Source organism: Amblyraja radiata, chromosome 34 (genome assembly GCF_010909765.2).
Source record: "Amblyraja radiata isolate CabotCenter1 chromosome 34, sAmbRad1.1.pri, whole genome shotgun sequence".
Taxonomy (NCBI): domain Eukaryota; kingdom Metazoa; phylum Chordata; class Chondrichthyes; order Rajiformes; family Rajidae; genus Amblyraja; species Amblyraja radiata.
This window is the reverse complement of record NC_045989.1, coordinates 8,138,347-8,157,328: the sequence shown is the minus strand read 5'-3', so window position 1 is coordinate 8,157,328 and position 18,982 is coordinate 8,138,347.

Here is an 18,982-nt window from a genome sequence, read left to right as displayed (position 1 = left end):
TGCAGGTTTCTGACAGTAACGGTGACGGACGCACCACACATCTCTGTCCTCCAGTTCCTACGGACTTCCACCGCTGGAAGTACAGGATTTTTGGTGTGTGTGTGTGCTTTATCATCGTTCCTTACAATGCTATGTACGACAGTGATCGCAACTTCTACTGAAGTGTGGATGGCCGTTGGTTCGCTAGAAGCTCATCCACCCATTGACAGATCTTGTTTTGGTTCTGCTGGGGGTCCACAGCCCCCTCCTCACTTGGCAAACCAGGTGGGGGAGACGGTTTAGTCGCCGATAATCCGACCATGGAGCAGGTAGCACGGGATGACATGGTACTCGTGGTGGGGCAACTCCCCCCGACCTGACCTGAAGGGTTGATTAGATAGATGTCAGGATGTTTAGTTTAGAGATACATCGCGGAAACAGGCCCTTCAGCCCACATAGTCAGTGCCAGCCAGCGATCCCCGCACACTGGCTCTTTCCTACAAACTAGGGACAATTTACAATGTACAGAAGCCAATTAACGTACAAACCTGTACATCTTTGGAGTGTTGGAGTAAACTGGAGCATCTTGTGAAAACCCATAGAGGTCATGGGGAGAATGTACAAATTTCATACTGACAGCACCTGTAGTCAGGATTGAACACGGGTGTCTGGCGCTGTAAGGCAGCAACTCTACCGCTACACCATTGTGCCGCCAACCTCAATAGTGCCCGATAAATTCAATGAGGAATTAAAGAGAAATATCTGAATCCAAAATAACGTCAGATTGTGTAGCTCACTAACAGAGTTGAAGTGAAGAGGATTGATATACGAAAGGGAAAGCTAATTATGTGAGGGAGGAGAAAGGAATGAGATGTTACTGGGCGAGTGAGAAGGCAGGAGGTGTGAAGTCCAGCACAGACAAGTTGGACCGAATGGCCTGCCCTTCCAGGTAATCTAATTTCAAATCAATATCAGCGATTAATTAGAGGGTGGAGACGCAGCACAACTCTCATAACCTGTGCGCTTAATGTCTCTGGCTTTTGACCAAACATTTAAGAGTGATGGATTTTGAAGCTTACTTAGCTTTCCAAAGCAATCTCCGAGGACAGGCAGCGTCAGCTCTTTCAGGCATGTGCGCGGATTTAAAGGGATTTGTACAAAGAAGCAACTAGTATGATTACTCAGAATTTCCCACGGCACATTTATCATTCTCAATCTCTAAATGACATTTCGAGGCAAACTCTAACACAGTGGACATGTAAGAAAATTATCCCCCATCAGGATCATGGATTACTCATTATATGTTTTTGAAGGTGGCACAGTGGTGTTTAGGTGGTAGAACCGCTGCCTCACATCACCGGAGACCCGGGTTCAAACCTGATCTCTGTGTGGAGTTTGCATGGTCTCCCTGTGACCACGTGGGTTTCTCCTGGTTGCTCAGGTTCCTCCCACATCACAAAGACGTGCAGGTTTGTAGGTTAAATATCCTCTGTAAAGGGCCTGTCCCACTTGGGCGTCATTCGCGCATCATTTACGCGTCACGACGCACGACGCGCGCATGGTGCATGGTGCATGGTGCATGGTGCATGGTGCATGGTGCATGGCGCATGGTGCATGGTTCATGGCGCGTGGCGCATGGTGCATGGTGCACGGTGCATGGTGCATGGTGACGTAGGCAATTTCGCGCAGTCGCGCGCGGCACCCCATCATTTTGGGATATACAAAATCTTCACGCGCCATCTGCCTAACGCGCAAATGATGCCCAAGTGAGACAGGCCCTTAAATTGCCCCTGATGTGCAGGGAGTCGATGCAAGAGTGGAATAGCATAGAAATAGTGTGAACGGGTGATCGATGATCTACGTGGACTCAGTGGGACAAAGGGCTGTTTCCATCCTGTACCTTTCAAGTCATTCAGCGGTTATATTTTCTCCAATAATTCTTCCGTCTCCACATTAGCAACTCAACAAGGGTACAGCCTGTTGTGGAATAGTGCCATTCATGTTGTTTCAGAACAAACAAGGAAAGATTCACTTGCAGACATCTTTCACAAGTCAGAAGCCTTTCGCTGTCCCAGTTCTCATTTCAGTTACTGTTCGAGTGCACGATCTGGCAGAAACCTTGGTGAAATATTGCAATATGCTCTTAGTTCCACAGTGGGTTCCCCACCTTTACAAGTGATTCCATCTTTTCTCAGCCTGAAGGTGGAATGGATTGAAGTCAGTCAAAGAGAAACTATTATCCGTTTCACAAATGCACATTTGCCTCTTTTAAGCCTGGTTTAATGTTCATGTAATCATCTGAACATGTTTAAAATTTGAGATTTGCTTCTTCTAGTGGCAATTAGTACATCAGTTTGATTGCAGAGATAAGGATCTTTCAAGTACTTTTTTCCATTCAGGCAGAATCTATCGATGATGTCGCACCATAACGAATGACTATACCCCCTGTTCATTTTCTCATTGGCAGGTACAATAACATTTAAAACACACTTGGACAACTTCATGGATAAGAAAGGTTTAGAGGGATATCTAATGCAGGCAATTCGGACTAGTTTAGATGGGGCATCTTAGTCGGCATGGATGAGTTGGACCGAAGGGCCTGTTTCCATGTTGTATTACTATCTGGGCATTGCAAAGGGGGCCAAAATCTGCTGCCCATTTCCAATTGCCCTGCCAAAGGCGGAGATGAGTTGTCTTCTTCAACTTCTGCAGTCCTTATTGTGACAAGAGTGTTCCAAAATTTAGACCCAATAACAATGAAAGAATGCTGATATGTTTCTAAGTCAGGGTAATATGTGGTTTGGTGGAGACCTGCCTGCTTGCTGGTCTCATGCACAGGCTGCTCTTGTCCCCTCTTGCTGGTAGAATCTGCAAAGTTGGGTGTGATCATGTAGTGATCTTTCCGCTGGCTGGTTAGCATGCAGCAAAAGCTTTTCACTGTACCTCGGTACATGGTACAAAGTAAACCTAAACTCTCAGAGTAGCCCAAGAGAGCAATCGCAATGCATTTGCCAAATGGTACACAAATTGGTATTAGAGGGAATAAATATCTAGGTATTAATGAGGAGCAAGTGGGCCGCTTTGTCTTGGATGGCGTTCAGCTGCTTGAGTGTCAATGAAGCTGCACTCGAGGAAAGAGGAGAGTATTCTATCACGCACCTCCATCAAAGTGGCATCTATCATCAAGTACCCACCACTATCTGGGCCCTGCCCTCTTCTCACTGCCACCATCGGGCAGGAGGCACAGAAGCCTGAGGTTGCACCACCAGCAGGTTCAAGAACAGCAACTTTCCTACAACTATCAGTCTCTTTGCAAGTTCTCCCTGTGACCATGTGAGGCAGTGGCTCTACCAGCTTACACCACTGTGCCATCTTTGATAAGATACAAGGGGTAATCTTCTCCACAAGTGAAGAATTTCACAGTGGTTTTCACATGTAAGAATAAAGTATCCATTCATTGATTCATTCATTCTGTAACCAACCTACACAGACCTAATCCTACCTCAACAACAGAACACTACAGAGCATCTCCTGCGCTAGCATGGACTTATTTTTCTCATCATGTATTCTGCATGGATGCTTTATTTGCAGTTTTTGTTGTTTTATCTGTCTTGCAAAAATGTGTGTAATTTCCGTACAGTTTTTTTGTGTGTGTATCTGTCTGAGTCCACATGCCTGAGATGCTGCTGCATGCGTGATTATCATTGTACCTGTACCTCACGGTCCTCCGGACCATGACTACATGACCTGACTTGGGTCTTGTAGGCTGTGGGCAGTCCTGAGGATGACAGGAGGTGAGTCACTCAAGGGAGATACCAGGTTTCTGACCTGATCTTGCATTGTACGGAGGGCAGATCTACCTTGAAAGGTTCAACCAAATTCCCCAACGACTCATTACGGGAGGAGCTCCAGATCCAAGTTAGTCATCTTGAGTGGGAGGTCATGGTTGACTGAAGTGTGGAATGGAGATATTCACACTCTCGGGGAGCCCCCCGTCCACGGGTGAACAACAGAGGAGGATGACTGAACTTTGGTGCCTTCCCTCACAGTGGGAAACGTTGAGTCCGCTGTGTGTGTATGTCTATGTTAAAGACTATCGTGTTCTGTGCTCTTTTTTTAATTTGTATGGCTGTATGGTGACCACACATTTCACTGTACCAAATGGTACATGTGACAATAAATGTCTCTTGTCTTGTCTTGTCTTGTCTTCGGTAGGGGAATGGGAATTTTCTGGCTGAGGTTTGATGTTCCTTTGAAACTGCGATATATAGAAGACGCAGCAATATCATTGAAATTATTTATATATAGACTGAGAAACAACCACTTCAGGCAGAGAAAAATACACCATTATCCAGATCATAAATTAAATATTGACGCCAGCCATACACGCTATTACTTTATTCCCTCGGGTTATTTTAAGTGAACGAAATGCCAATAATTATTCCAAATCTGGAGTCGAGCAAGCATGTAGAGTTGTCATTTATGTGATCACACCACATCATTGGTAAATTAGACAATAGGTGCAGGAGTAGGCCATTCGGCCCTTCGAGCCAGCACCGCCATTCAGTGTGATGATGGCTGATCATCCCCAATCAGTACCCCGTTCCTGCCTTCTCCCCATATCCCCTGACTCTGCTACCTTTAAGAGCCCTATCGAGCTCTCTTTTGAAAGTATCCAGAGAACCGGCCTCCACCGCCCTCTGACGGAGAGAATTCCACAGACTCACAACTCTCTGGACAAAATTGGACAGAGATACTGAAGCTTTGGGAACATTAGATTGACTCGGTGAGCAAAAGGAGTCAACCATTGTGGGTAAAGGATTGAAGGCTTCCCTTCTCCGTTTCTTCCCCCAATGGGAATGTGAGCCTTGCTGACAGGGAAGGCTCATGTCTTCAATAGCAAATCCTACTTTAGGGGCAAAGAGAATGCAGCGTTTTTGAGCAGTAGGAAGCTATTCAATTGGAGAAGACACCTTGTTATTGTTGATGTTGGTCCTTACGGTTTAGAAAACAGATCAATATGGGAAGCATATCTGAAATTCCCTTTCTAATCCCACACTCCATGGTAGGTGCTCTACTCCACTCCAGCTGGGTCATGGGTGAACATTAAGCCCCTGTCCCACTTAGGAGACCTAAACAGCAACCTCTGGTGACCTTGCCTGCCACCCAAAAAAAAAATCAAGGTCGAGGTGACCTGCAATCTCCTACCACCTCCCACGCACATGTTGAAAACCTTCCTCGACTATGAAGAAAACCGGCTTCGACTAGACCTGCGACTAAAAAATGATCGATTTTTAAACGGCAACCTATTTTTAGTCGAGGCCGGTTTTAATCATGATGAAAAAATAGCAGCAACCTAGATGAAGCCTCGACCACGCGGAAACCACTTTCGACCATTAGGGAGAGTGACCAAAACCTCCGGTGACCTCATGGAAACCTTGGGTGGCGGGCAAGGTCACCAGAGGTTGCTGTTTAGGTCTCCTAAGTGGGACAGGGCCTTAACTCACCTGGTATCTTCTTGGCCAAGTCCAATATGGAGGAGATTAAATCATGCAGATAATTAGCTAGTGCCAGCAGGAGTGTGGATTTATAAAAACAAAATGGCCACAATGGAAGGGTTGGGGGAGGAGAAGAGAGAAAGGAAAATAAAAGTGTATTTGTTCTGTGAGTGAAACCATTTGGGTGCAGAGAACCAGTGGTCGTTTTATTCATCATTTCTCTTCGCTCTTATCTCGTTCACTGGCACTTGCAACAAAAACTCATTTCCTCTAGACTGGAGAAATCAAGCATTGATCGGTGACCATTTTGCAAAGTACCTCTATTCAGACCGCCAGTGTGACCCGGGGCCACCAGTTGCCTGTCACTTTCATTCTCCTTCCCACTCCAATCTATCCGCCCGCTCACTGTTCCAACGAAGCCCAGCATCAGCCCGAAGAACAGCATTTCACCTTCCATCAGGCATATTGTAGCCCTGGGGACACTGTGTCCAATGCAATCATTTCAGATAACTCCCTTTTCCCCCTTTGCACCAGAAATGTCTGGTTCTGCTGCAAGATTATCCAACTGCAATATTCATGCAATTCCTCTCTCTCTCCAAAGAGATTGTTTGATCTACTGGGCATTTCCAGTATCTTCCATTCAGTTTCATGTTTAGTAAAGTTCCGACCTGCATTTTCTGAAGAAAGGAACTGCATATGCTGATTTAAGTCGAAGGTAGACACAAAATGATGGAGTAACTCAGCAGGACAGGCAGCATCTCTGGAGAGCTGCATTTCAACTGCTTAGAATCCACTCTCTCTAATTTATCTCATTCATCTATTAATCAGGTGGCTTTGTAAACATAGGTTTTCACTTTGGGAATACCAGCCTCACCTTATCAGTTATTCTCTTTGTTCAGTTCACACCCACCATAACCTTCTCTGTAACATTAAACCAATTTGTTTCCTCACCATCCCGAAGCTGTTGAAGAATATTTAACCTGACTCTGTTTCTCAATGAACTTTTTAAATGTGAACATGAACTATCTCTGTCCTCAAATAGTTCCTAAATCATTCCAGTGTTTTTATTCAAGTTTTCCGCCATCTCTTTGGTGCTCAAACATAAACAACCTGCTCGCCTCAATTGATTACTTTTGCATTTAAGTGCTTGTCTATTAATAATCTGGGAATATCAAACCACGCCAATCTGTCCCTCATTAATATTAATACCTATGATAGACAATAGACAATAGAAAATAGGTGCAGGAGTAGGCCATTCGGCCATTCGAGCCAGCACCGCTATTTAATGTGATCATGGCTGATCATCCCCAATCAGTACCCCGTTCCTGCCTTCTCCCCATATCCCCTGACTCCGCTATCCTCAAGAGCCCCATCTAGCTCTCTCTTGAAAGTATCCATAGAACCGGCCTCCACCGCCCTCTGAGGCAGAGAATTCCACAGACTCACCACTCTCTGTGAGAAAAAGTGTTTCCTCGTCTCCGTTCTAAATGGCTTACCCCTTATTCTTCAACTGTGGCCCCTGCTTCTGGACTCCCCCAACATGGAGAACATGTTTCCTGCCTCTAGCGTGTCCAAACCCTTAACAATCTTATATGTTTCAATATTAATAATATTAGTAGCTTGTCCACAGATATTATTGGCGGTCAGAGGAAATATTCTAGCAGATGTTGCCCTCCGTGATGCCAACAGTCAGCTCCACCCGTGACCCCCATATCATCTCAGTTTTTTCAATAGCTGAAATTATAAGACAAGTCCCCAATGCAACTTGGAAGCCTGGAAAATCTCAACTTAGGTTGAATGTTCACCAGTGAATGTGTTTCCATTGTATGCAAAGACATTAGGGCAGGTACATGGGTGGAAGGCACCTGTATTTTTGATGTTGGAGGTGGCAAGGGGAGTGGAAAAGTTGAGACTGTTGATGTCACACCGGAACACGTCTGAAGAAGGGTCTCGACCCGAAACGTCACCCATTCTTTCTCTCCAGAGATGCTGCCTGTCCCTCTGAGTTACTCCAGCATTTTGTGTCCATCTTGGGTATATGGGTGGGAAAGGCTTAAAGGGATAGGGGCCATATGCAGGCAAACAAGACTAGCCTAGCTAATTACGTGCAAGTTGAGTGAAATGGCCGGATTCTGTGCTGCACGACTCTATGACTATGAACATTTTGGTTGCAGCTTGATCAATTAAAAGAAGAAAAGCAGGTTTGAAGATAGATTTGGAAGATTGCTATTTAGCCCATTCAAAAGGTTCCAAGCCTGGTTCCCCATCACAGAATATAGATTCACCACACAGAGTGAATCTCTGGAATTCTCTGCCACAGAAGGTAGTTGAGGCCGGTTCATTGGCTATATTTAAGAGGGAGTTAGATGTGGCCCTTGTGGCTAAAGGTATCAGGGGGTATGGAGAGAAGGCAGGTACAGGATACTGAGTTGGATGATCAGCCATGATCATATTGAATGGCGGTGCAGGCTCGAAGGGCCGAATGGCCTATTCCTGCACCTATTTTCTATGTTTCTATGTTTCTATAACAGCACAATTCCTCCTCATAACTCTACTACGGAGCATAAAAGTATCTTAACTTATACCAATAGTTGACTGTCACTCATTCAAACCTTGTACAGTCATCCTATTCCCTATGGCATTCAGAAAGGAAGGGGTATCGGGCATGGGGTTGCTGAGAATGAAGGGGGGACCCAGCAGGGCCCTGCTGCCACATGCAGCGGTAGGCAGAAGATATGGCTGTTCGGTGAACCTTTGTAACTTTGTCAGGGCCACAAATATGGTGGCACTTGTGTACTGCCTTGGTGATATTTGTTGTGTGATTTTACAAGGTTGTATGCAAAACAATGCATCTTACTGTACTTAGGTACATGTGACAATAAAGTATGTCTGAACTACATTGAAATCGCTCCCGTATGGTTTACAGAAACATATTGCTTCTTCAACTCCAGCTTTTGCTCATCCCAATGTCCTTTTCTCCATCGTTTAGATAAGGATCATGTGCAAGCAGATGAGATTAGATTATGTTGGCATCATGTTCAACCCTTGTGGGCCAAAGGGCCTATTCTTGTGCTGGACTGGTCTATGTTCCATACTGGCACCTGATCCTTCAGTTGCCTAGACATAATCGCTGGAATCATCTTTCTAAGCTTAACCCACTCTGTAATATTATCCTTAGAACCTACCTTTATGACCATGTTTCTTTGGTCAATTTTCATTCATTGGGTCTGTCACATTTTGATTGATTAACCTTATGAAGTCTGTGGTGTGCAATACAAAATAGAGCACTCGATATAAGTTTAGTTTAGTTAAGTTTAGTTTAGTTTAGAGATACAGCACGGAAACAGGCCCTTCGCCCCACCGGGTCCGCGCCGGCCAGCGATCCCCGCACATGAAGACCATCCTACACACACAATTTTTTCATTTACCAAGCCAATTTGGGATGACAGATGGCACAATGGGCTAAGTGTTCGGCTGGCAACCGGAAGGTAGCCGGTTCGAATCCCGCTTGGAGTGCATACTGTCGTTGTGTCCTTGGGCAAGACACTTCACCCACCTTTGCCTGTGTGTGAATGTGCGTGAATGTGTGTGAGTGATTGGTGGTGGTCGGAGGGGCCGTAGGCGCAGATTGGCAGCCACGCTTCCGTCAGTCTGCCCCAGGGCAGCTGTTGCTACAGAAGTAGCTTACCACCACCGAGTGTGACTGAGGAGTGAATGAATAATGCGATGTAAAGCGCCTTGAGTATTAGAAAGGCGCTATATAAATCCCATCCATTATTATTATTATTATAATTAACCTACAAACCTGTACGTCTTTAGAGTGTGGGAGGAAACCGAAGATCACGGAGAAACCCCACGCAGGTCATGGGGAGAACGTACAAACTCCATACAGACAGCACCGGTAGTCAGGATCGAACCCGGGTCTCTGGTGCTGCATTCGCTGTAAGGCAGCAACTCTACCGCTGCACCACCGTGACCGCCTATAGAGGTAGGTTGGTATTGCTTGTTGCTCGTGTTTAGTTTCAAGGATAAAATCCCAAATGTCTCAGCTTCTCCATCATAAGAGGAACACGAGCTTTGGATTCAGATACACATGAACATAAATTCCAATCAACACAAAATCTGGATTCATCCTTTATTCCCACCGCTGATCTCTCCAACAAATCAAAACCTTGTCCAAATTTCATATTGAGATTGGGATGGAAAGGTTAGGGGGGGGGGGGTCTACAGAATGAAATGGTAAGTATTTCTATTTCCAGATATTTCACCTAACCTGCCGAGTTTTGCTTTCACCTAATGTGCACCCAGAGCTTTGTATTTCTTTGTAATCTCTCTTCTTTTGAAACTAAAAATGAAATTCACTTCTCCACTGTGATAAAAGTTTGAACTGAAATGATAACTTGATAAGAGGTGTGGGAAGGAAAACTGCAGATGCTGGTTTACACTGAAGGTAGACACAAAATGCTGGAGTAACTCAGCGGGTCAGGGAGCATCTTATGGAGAAGAAGAATACATGACGGTTCTTCAGTCCAAAGAAGGTCTTGACCCGAAACTTCATTTAATCAGTTTCTCCAAAGATGCTGCCTGACCCGCTGAGCTACTCCAGCATTTTGCGTTTAACTTGATAAGAGATAGTGAATATGCAGCTCGTGGGAAGATGCAGATTCCAGGACCATTTCTCAGTCCAAACTGTGTGCAACGTTTGGAATTGTTGTCAGAAAACTATCTTCACAAAGGATAATTGGTTGGTGAAAGTGGGAGTTGTCTATGAGTGGCCTCCCTCATCTGCTTTTCTCTTTGTACATTTCAGTATGAATTTAAAACTATTTTTTTCCTTTCATCTTCACCAGCGTGTCCTCTCTGTTCCGCCATCAAAGACGCAGCAACTCAGCATGCCACGAGCTGTGATGTGCAAATCACAAGCTTGCTGGCTGCAATGAAGGTGATTCTGTGCCCACATCACAGGGGTATCTGGAAGAGTGTGGCGAGCTGGGCTTTCAAGTGGTTGATTAATAAAGACACAGTGCTGAACAATTGCCAACAGACATGCGGTACCCTGAGAGGAGAGGAGAGCACTTACTGCCCTCTGCTTCAAACAAAGATCTCCACAGTGAATGAAAGGAGTTTTAACATGGACAGTACATGGTACTGTGCCTTATAATGGATTGTGACACTGATCAATGTTGTAAGGGATATTGTAAGCAATGTGTACCCAATTGTGCAAGCAAGCCTCACACCATTCCTTCATGGTCTACAGGGAAGCTGAACTGTATAACAATGGTTACCACAGGGATAGCCCCTTTTGTTCACACTGATAAAATATATATCCCACTCACCTGTTAGGATCATAGGCTACATAGAACATCGCATATACAGCACAGGACAGGCCATTTGGCCCGCAATGTCTGTCCCAACAGGACAACAAGGTCAACTCTTATCTGCCTGTGTGTAATCCATATCCCTCCATCCCCTGCAATCCATGTGCCATAGAAACATAGACATAGAAAATAGGTGCAGGAGTAGGCCATTCGGCCCTTCATGCCTGCACCGCCATTCAATATGATCATGGCAGATCATCCAACTCAGTATCCTGTACCTGCCTTCTCTCCATACCCCCTGATCCCTTTAGCCACAAGGGCCACATCTAATTCCCTCTTAAATATAGCCAATAAACTGGCCTCAACTACCTTCTGTGGCAGAGAATTCCACAGATTCACCACTCTCTGTGTAAAAAATGATTTTCTCATCTCGGTCCTAAAAGACTTCCCTCTTGTCCTTAAACTGTGACCCCTTGTTCTGGACTTCCCCAACATCGGGAATAATCTTCCTGCATCTAGCCTGTCCAACCCCTTAAGAATTTTGTAAGTTTCTATAAGATCCCCCCTCAATCTTCTAAATTCTAGCGAGTACAAGCCGAGTCTATCCAGTCTTTCTTCATATGAAAGTCCTGCCATCCCAGGAATCAGTCTGGTGTGGTCTCACCAAGACCCTGTACAACTGCAGTAGAACCTCCCTGCTCTTATACTCAAATCCTGTCTCTCCATAACCCTCTTAAACATCATATGCCTCCACCCACCACCCCTCGCCCTGTGTAACAAATACTTGGCCCGCTCGTCTCCTTTCAACTTTGCCTCCCCTCAACCTTCAGTAATTTCTTTTCAACAATTTCCTTGAAGGCTTCTTTTAAGGGCTGTCCGGGGGATTCATTTGCAACTTGCGATGACACATCCTCTCTAAATTATGATTTTACTTCGGAGTCACGTGAGTGCCTACGTGAAGAACCCGCTCAGTGCGCAGGCGCGGCATTACGCCAGCAGCGTAACAGCGGCGGCAGCTGGAGTCAGGCTCTCCAGCTGCACTTTAAAAACGGACCGTAAGGTAAGTATACGGTGCGTGCAAAAATAACGGAGGAGAGTAAAAGTTGTGTTTTTTGGCTTACAGAATGTCTACACAACAGAAAAGACTCTCCAAGAAAACTGCCCCCGGTTCAACTCCACCAGAGGAGCGTTCTATTCCAGCGGGGCAGCAACCGGCGGCAGCGTTGCTCTCAGAGCATTTCGCTATCCCCGAGACCGAGCCGAGCCCAGTCCCGCTAATACCTGCACGGCGGACAGGGGGAAAATCGACCAGGAAGTCAAACCGGCCGGTCATTTCCGATTTGTCGGAGGGGGACATGTCTCCACCGAAACGGAGGAGAGACAGCCGCCTGAGCTGCATTCAGCAGCTCCTGGAGCAGGTGCTCCAGCGGGATACGCAGCAAGAGCGTTCCCGGGGAGGAAGGACAGGTACCTCCTCCACAGTGTCTTGTGCACTACCCTCTGCTCCCTCATTACTGGAGGCTAGCATTGGTGACCAGGGCTGGGCTGGTCTGCAACAGGGGCAGGCGGACGAGTTCGGGAGTATGCTAGGGCTGCAGGAGCAGGAAGAGCTGCTGGGTGTGGTGGACCGCTTTGTAGCAACCCCACGGGCTGGAGCACCACTGGAACCTTTAATGGAAAAGGTGCTCTCTGAGGTACTAGAACTACACACAGCACCAGAAAACTGTGAAGCCCTCAAAGTAAAAAGTGTAAACAGCCAAATCTGGGGGCATGTGGGTTCGCACATCCGAACCCAAGAATTAAAACTACAGCGGATCCTCAGGCTCCTGACGTCGGCCATCACAGCCTTTGCTCGTTCCGTGGAGACCACGGAGATGGATACCTGCCAGCAGGATGTGCTGGCATTAATGTGTAACACACAGTTTGAGATCAACAATCTCCTGAGGGAAATCATAAGACCTGCCCTCAATCCCAAATTTGCTGGGTTGTGTAAAGCCCCAGCTGCGGAGACGGACGCGCTGCTATTTGGGAAAGACCTCAATAAAAAACTGAAGGACATGGAGGAGGCAGCAAAAACTTTCGGCCTCATGAGGACAGGCCCCGGGACGAGCAAACCAAGACCTCCGATACCCAAGCGGCAGCACCCCACGACATCCACCAGTCGACGTCCTCAATATGGGACTGGTGAACGCTTGGGGTCCGCATATTATCCCCAAAGATTTTTTTTAGATCAGGGCCCGGAGCGGACCCCCTGGAAAATGCGCCTCCCCCCAACATCGCCAGCACGTCAGAACAAAAGTTTCAAGAAAATGAGGAAACAGAATCGCCAATAACCATGGAGGTAGGTGGGTCTGGTTCCTACCAGCATATAGAGAATAAGGGTGCTTTACTAACAGGGGGGAGATTACACTTGTTTAAAGAAGCATGGGGTATGGTCACGAGTGACAAGTATATACTCAACAGCATTAGTGGATATAAAATACAGTTCATATCAGAAAAAACGCCACCAGTTCAACATTGGCCCCAAAGGGTATTTTCTCCCTCCGTCAAAGAGAAACGTGAGGGACAAGCTGAACTGGTGAGACTCATCACAAAGGGGGTCATAGGAAAGACCACACATGAACCTTTGGAATTTGTATCCAATATATTCACTAAAACCAAAAAAGATGGTGGATGTCGCATCATCATTGACTTAACATCCACTTAACAAGTTTGTTAAGTATATACATTTCAAAATGGAAACATTTGTTACTGCCAGACAACTGATTTCCAAAGGATACTTCATGGCAAGCATTGATCTTAAAGATGCTTACTATCTAATACCCATACACAAGGATCATTGCAGATACCTAAAATTTACCTGGATGGGGCAGCTGTGGCAATACAAAGCATTGCCCAATGGTCTAACTTCAGCCCCAAGATTATTCACCAAAATATTGAAACCAGCCATGGCAATACTAAAAAAACAAAAACATATTGTCATGGCATATTTGGATGATATTCTGATAGTAGAAAAAACCATGGAACTGGCTGTGACAGCAGTATCAGCTACAAAACAGCTCCTCGAAACTCTGGGGTTAGTCCTACATCCAGATAAATCTAAGTTAAAACCATCCACCATTATGGACTATCTGGGTTTCACAATTAACTCAGACCATATGACTGTTACCTTGCCAAGGGAAAAAATGGTTGGACTAGCACAATCATGCAATAATTTAATGGTCAACAAACGACCAACTATTCGACAAGTAGCAAGAGTAATTGGGAAAATGGTAGCAGCATTTCCGGCTACACAATTTGGACCTTTGCACTATCAAAATTTACAAAGAGGAAAGGTACAGGCACTAAAAAGACATAGAGGTCACTATGACCGTGTCATGGAATTACCCACTGAAGCAATATCAGAGCTACAGTGGTGGGCAAAACTTGTTTGGCATAGTTTCAGCCCTATTATCATCACTAACCCTACTTTAGTGCTTCAAACAGATGCCAGTGCTCAAGGATGGGGAGCAACTAACTCCATATCTAGCACAGGTGGTAGATGGACTAACCCAGAGTCATCATTACTATTTACACTAGTTTACACTGGTTTAAAAGCATATGTATCCAATATGCAGCACTTGCATGTTCGGTTACAAATTGATAATACTACGGTGGTGGCTTATATTAACCATATGGGCGGCATAAAATCATTATCATGCGACAAATTGGTCAATATGATTTGGCAATGGTGTGTCGAAAGACATATTTGGCTCTCAGCTACCTATCTACCAGGTAAACTAAACACAGTGGCAGACACCAGGTCACGCAAATTCAATGATAATATCGAATGGATGTTAAACCCTAAAGTATTTGCTAAAATTGTCAAGCAATATGGAACGCCAGATATCGATTTATTTGCATCAAGACTAAATCACCAGTACCTAAGTATGTCGCTTGGGAACCAGACCCAGAGGCAGCAGCGGTAGATGCCTTCACGCTGGATTGGGGAAATTTCTTCTTCTATGCTTTTCCCCCCTTCTGCCTCATCAGTCGGGTACTACGCAAAATACAGATGGACTCTGCTTCTGGTATTTTGATGGTGCCCGACTGGCCTACACAGCCGTGGTTCCCAGTTCTACATGACATGGTGGTAGAATCACCAATGGTATTTCCCAGTGATCCAGGATTATTAACCCACCCAGTATCAGGCATAAGCCACCCATGCCATAGAGACATTAAACTCCTGGGTTGCAGGTTTTGAACAGACCTTACCTGGAACTGGGATTGTCCGAACAAACCATCACCACCATGTCGGCGTCCCTTCGAACATCCACCAAGAGGCAGTACTTAACCAGCATCAAAAAATGGGAAAAGTACTGCCAGGAAACAGGGACAACATATACAACAGCCACAGTCACCAACGTACTGGAGTTCCTGGCCTGTCTACACCATCATGAAGGGATCAGCTACAGTGCAATCAACACAGCACAAAGTGCTCTTTCTGCTTACCTCAAACCTGCAGGACAACAGCCAATGGGATCCCATCCACTGGTGGTAAAACTGATGAGGGGCATTTATAATATCAAGCCCCCTAAGCCCAGGTATACCCATATTTGGGACATCAGTGTGGTCCTCACATACCTGAGGCAATGGCCACCAGCCAGATCCCTCGGCCTCGAGCAAACTACACTAAAAACGCTCATGTTGATGGCACTCGTATCCACTCAGAGGGTCCAGTCACTACACAAATTGAGGCTGGACAACATGGTGACTACCCCAGATCAGATCACATTCATTCTACAAGGTCTGGTGAAACAAAGCAGGCCAGGAACAGTTAATCCACTAGTGGTATTCCGGGCCTACCCACCGGAGCCACGATTGTGTGTCGTGACCCATCTACAACAGTACATAGACACAACCCACAACATCAGAGGGAGTGAACAAGCCTTATGGGTCAGCCACAAGAAACCTCATGGCCGGGTAACAAGCCAAACCATCTCAAGATGGCTAAAACAGGTACTGAAAGCTGCCGGGATAGATATTAATACCTTTAAATCTCATTCCACTAGGGCAGCATCTACATCAACGGCAGCAAGAATGGATGTACCTATTGACCTCATACTAAAAACGGCAGGATGGTCGAGGGAAACAACATTCAGAACATTTTACAATAAGCCGTTGATGAAACCTGATTTATTGAGGTTTACTGGGCAGTGCATATTAAGAATATGATTTATTGGTTGGATAGTTCTACCCAACAGACAGAATGGATAAAAATGGAGAAGGAGGATTGCCATCCTTGTAATATAGGAACGATCCTCTTCTCCCCAAAAAAACTGAATAACACAATATATAAGAAGAACCCAATTATATATGGTACAATAAGAATTTGGAAACAAATAAAATTATCTTTAAAATTAAGAAATCTATCACTGTTAATGCCAATAGCGAATAACCCTTTATTTAAACCATCTCTTATTGATAAGACATATAACCAATGGGAAAGTCTCGGAATTAGAAGGATCGGGGATATGTACGAAACTCCAACAACTACAATTAAAATTTAAATTGAAAAACAACCAATATTTTAAATATCTTCAGATTTGCGATTTCGTGAAAAAATATATACAAGGATATCAAAAAGTAACTCCTGACTTATTGGAAGAAGCAATGAATATTGAAGCTGACTCACAAAAATTAATATCATATTTATATAATAGTATTCTAAATATAGACCTACCATCGACAGAGGTACTTAGAGAAGAGTGGGAACGGGAACTAATGATAAAAATTACGAAGGTTAAATGGGAAAAATACCTGATATATATTCACAAATGTTCAATTAATGTAAGACATAATCTAATTCAATTTAAAATTGTACATAGATTATATTATTCAAAAACAAGATTGAACAAATTTTATCCAAATATATCCGCCACTTGTGATAAATGTCTAGCCCAAAAGGCAACTATAACACACTCCTTAGTTTCCTGCATAAAACTTTATAGATTTTGGAATTATATTTTTGAAATATTTACAAAATTATTCAAGACAAGAATGGAACCTAATACTGAAATGATTATATTTGGCGTAATGGAAGATGGGAATAAATTGAACACATCTCAAAATCTATTCCTTAACTATGGTTTAATAATAGCAAAAAAATTAATTCTTAAATTTTGGAAGGGTACATCAATACCAACGCTTAAAATGTGGATTGCAAGTATGTTGGACACCGCTCATCTTGAGGAAATGCGATTCCTCCTAATGGATAAAGCAGACCAATTCATAACGAGTTGGTCTCCATTCGTCGTTTTTTTGGAATCATATGGTGCAACACAATTGTAAAAAATAACTGTTTCAGGACTGGACGAGGGCTGGTCAAGACTATAAATAATGATCTCCTTTTCTTTTTTTATTTTATTTTATTTTCTCTATTCTCTCTCTCAACTTTCTTCATTTACTCGTTTTCTTTTTTCACACACTATATATTTCACTTCTTTCTATCCTTTACTATCTAACTTCTTTTTCTTATTCTAATCTTTTTTCAGTGTAATAAAAAAAAAAAAAAAAGAAGTTGTACATAAAATGTATTATGAAAATATATATTAGGCACTTTGGTGCCATATGACTGTACTTACTTCTAATAAAATAAAATATTAAAAAAAAAAAAAAAAGAAACCTGATTTATTTGCAGCAAAGATATTAGAAGCTGCAAATATTTAATTTAAGCCCGGGGGAGCAATTTAAAATTTTTTGTTATTGTTAATAAATACCTTTTTGTTTCTTGAAAAACAGATTCATTGGTTGATTACGATAACACTTCCTCCCTCAAGAACTTCGGCAGTGAGTGAAATAAAACTGTTACACGGTTTGAAATCACAGAGCTTTGAAATCTTCACGTAGTCACTCACGTGACTCCGAAGTAAAATAGTAAGATTAAACGAGAACTTACCAGTTTGAAGTTTGATCTGTATTTTATGAGGAGTTACGATGAGGGATTACGTGCCCTCCGCTCCCACCCTCATTATATGGATCAAACTAATAAATTGATGTCTCCTTATCTTTACTATATTTACTTCAAATAACTGTGTCTATCTGTGATTCCACACCGCTGCTTGGAAGTATGCCGCGCCTGCGCACTGAGCGGGTTCTTCACGTAATCCCTCATCGTAACTCCTCATAAAATACAGATCAAACTTCAAACTGGTAAGTTCTCGTTTAATCTTACTATTATGGTTGCCAACTGTCCCGTATAAGCCGGGATAGCCAATATATATTGGGCTAAATTAGTTTGTCCCATACGGGACCGCCCTTGTCCCGCATTTGACCGCTGCTTCTTGGGTCGAGGGGACTGTCGGGTTGGAGCTTCGCGTCCGGCCCCGCCTCACCCGTCCCGACGTAGTGCAGCCCATGGAGTGCAGCAGCAGCTCCTTGCCCGTGGCCCCGTCGGTCGGCTGCCCGGCCAGCTGTCCAACCTTCGGACCTTCGCTTACCGCCGACACCACCACCCCTCCTTCTCATGGCCGATCCATCGGTTCATGAGTTGGATGGGGTGCCGGACTTTGCGCGTGACGTCGCGTGGGCCAAAACGCCTCAGCTGCCCCGCCGGCTGGGCTTTGTGCGCAGTCCAGCACCCGGCTGAGTCGGTTAACGAAGTGCTGTTGGGAATTTGTTCCTTATTTTGACCTTTTGTCCCTTATTTGCGAGTGAGAAAGTTGGTAACCCTACCGCAGATCCTTCTATGCATGGGGCTGTAGTTTAAAACAGCAGCTGGACAAATCGTCTAGAGTTTGTCGGGCTATCTTTGTGTTGTGTCTACAGGGCAGGATGGCATCTGTGGGATACATAGGCCGACTACATAGCGGACTCTCACGAAGAACCATTACCTCGTACTGTGAGCAAATTGATTTTATTGCATATAACGTTATTAAAGCTGAAGAAACCGAGAATGATGATCAAGTGCAGGTTACAGCACAAAACAAGGCAAGTTGTTTCTACACTGCAATTTTGCGCCAATTTTATGGATCAAAAAACCTTTGCGTGATAGATTTGTATGTGGAATGCTGGATGAGCGAATCCAATCAAAATTACTGAACACACCAGCCCTTACCTTTGTTTTGGAATGCAAAACGGCTTTGATCATGGAGATGGCATGTCAGAGTGCACGTGAGTTTCGACCAACATATGCTGGCACAGTCAACA